Source organism: Neofelis nebulosa, chromosome 3 (assembly GCF_028018385.1).
Source record: "Neofelis nebulosa isolate mNeoNeb1 chromosome 3, mNeoNeb1.pri, whole genome shotgun sequence".
Lineage (NCBI taxonomy): Eukaryota > Metazoa > Chordata > Mammalia > Carnivora > Felidae > Neofelis > Neofelis nebulosa.
Window position 1 is genome coordinate 71744513 of NC_080784.1, and position 2041 is coordinate 71746553.

General features: G+C 31.9%; 1 protein-coding gene across 3 annotated transcripts in view; it reads right to left on the minus strand.

Annotated features, from left to right (window-relative positions):
* Positions 1-1025: 1025 nt before the first annotated feature.
* The window catches only part of GRIA2 (glutamate ionotropic receptor AMPA type subunit 2), a 161023-nt gene continuing 160007 nt past the window's right edge, over positions 1026-2041 (minus strand). For all 3 annotated transcript variants that reach the window (XM_058721063.1, XM_058721060.1, XM_058721061.1), the window contains one exon: positions 1026-2041. This exon is cut by the window's right edge and continues 1635 nt beyond it. The gene's annotated coding sequence lies outside the window, so the exon portion shown is untranslated.

Consider the following 2041-nt stretch of genomic DNA (forward strand, 5'->3'; position numbering starts at 1 on the left):
AATAGATAATAAAATTCTACCCAGATGCAAACAGGTTTACCCAGAGATAGATTTCAAGGTACAGGCGATTCTTGACTTATTTGTTTAAATTTACTAGATCCCTAACTCTTGAATGTGATAAGATAGGGGACAGAAAGAAGGAGAGAAAACACATTGTATTCTATTCTAATTAGTTTCAATAAGTGTTCTTTTTTAATGGTATTGTCAAAGTGTTATATTGAAATGATCCTGTAGGGTTATTACACTGTTAACGCTTCTCTGCATTTGCTTAACTTACTACCATGACCACTAAAATATTTAGGGTATCTGCAGAGTGGAAAGTAAAGACGACTGTATTTTTAAGCAGATGCATTTGTATACTCATCCATTAAACATTAAAGACATTAAAACCCACAAAGTTTCTAAAAGACATTTTAATGTGCAATTTTGAGGAACTAAAATGTCTTAATAATTTTATAATTTACCAAAAAGGGACTGCCTAAATACTAAAATGATCACCTTTGTAAAAAGACCTAATCAGAACTGTGAGAGTTTTAGTTTCTCACTCGTATTCTCCGTAAAACAATAAAGGAGCAAGCACACTTTCTGAAGCCTGGAAGCCTGGAAATGTGTTGCCTTGTGGAATATTTAAAGCAAGTTACCATTCTGGCTCTTTCATATGACTATAAAAGCAACTGAGCTCACAACACACCGTGCAATGGCGGATGATAGCAACGTATGACATTATATCCACCATAAAATGAGAAATGTAATTGATTCACTCATATTTCTACATATGCCCAAAGCATTTAATGACTGTAGAGTTGGAATACTGACAATGTTAATCATTTTAGTTAAAAAACAGGTTATTTCTACTCTGTTCCATTTGTACTTAGTTGACGCGTGAACTGAGCAAAGGTGTCCTTGTTCAATAGAAATAGCCAAGTTTGGGAATACACTTAGATATATATATATATATTTTTTTGATTTCTCAGTATTATTAGTTTGAAGAACTATGAGGTAAAATAAATAAATAAATAAAGATCTTTGCCTTTTGTAAGAACATGTTTTATGTATGATTGAAGTTTTTACAACACTCCGAAAAAGCCATCCGATGTTAGATTTAAAAATAAAATCAAAAGCATTTTCTGACATAGTACACATGAAAAATTGGAAATTCCAATATCTTCAATAGAAGTTGTAGAAAGTGTATGTCTCCTTGGAGTCTGACACCCACTTAACACAGCAGAAAATAAGGTACTATACTGTAAACAAAAAGTACAGTAAAGGACAGTTGGAAATTTACATAAGAATAGTTCATAAACATTTTGGTCTTTCCATAACAGTTTTTATATAAAATGAATAAAAAAACCTTTAGACAGCTCTCATCACTCTTGTTTGACCACTTTTCACTTATATGCACACGGACATATTTATATAGCAATATATTGATGCACCGTTACATGGATATTAAACTATGATTACTGCTTTGTAACTGAGATGTGCATTATCCAATCAACATTATCCATAGTTGAAATACTCTTACATTATGTATTCTTGTCATGTTGTATCTAGAAAAACATGAAAATATAACTTTACATTATTTCAATTATTTACATTAGTTCAAGCTTGACAGAGAAAAATTGATAAGCTACAATTTTTAGAAGAGTAGGCCCAGAGGTACAATAAATAGCATTGATTGTATAGAGTCATCTTTTTCATTTTTAAAAACTCATTTTAAGTACAATATGGAAACAATTAGTCTGCAATTTGGTCATTCTAGCACGTATTAGTAAAACTTAAAATGCACCTCCAACATTCCTGATGAGGAGAAATGCACAAAAATATCGTACTCTCTACGGATTTGTGATCAGGGATGACTAAATTTGGTGAAGAACATCATGATACCACATGCCCCCACGTTCCACGGTAGGGGCTGTTGTTTAATCCTACATCATCTTTCCCTTCTGTGGAACATAATCAATAAAAATGTTTTCAAGGCACTTAGTAAGATACCAAGTGCTACACAAAGGCTTACTTGCAGAAATAAGTAATTATTTTA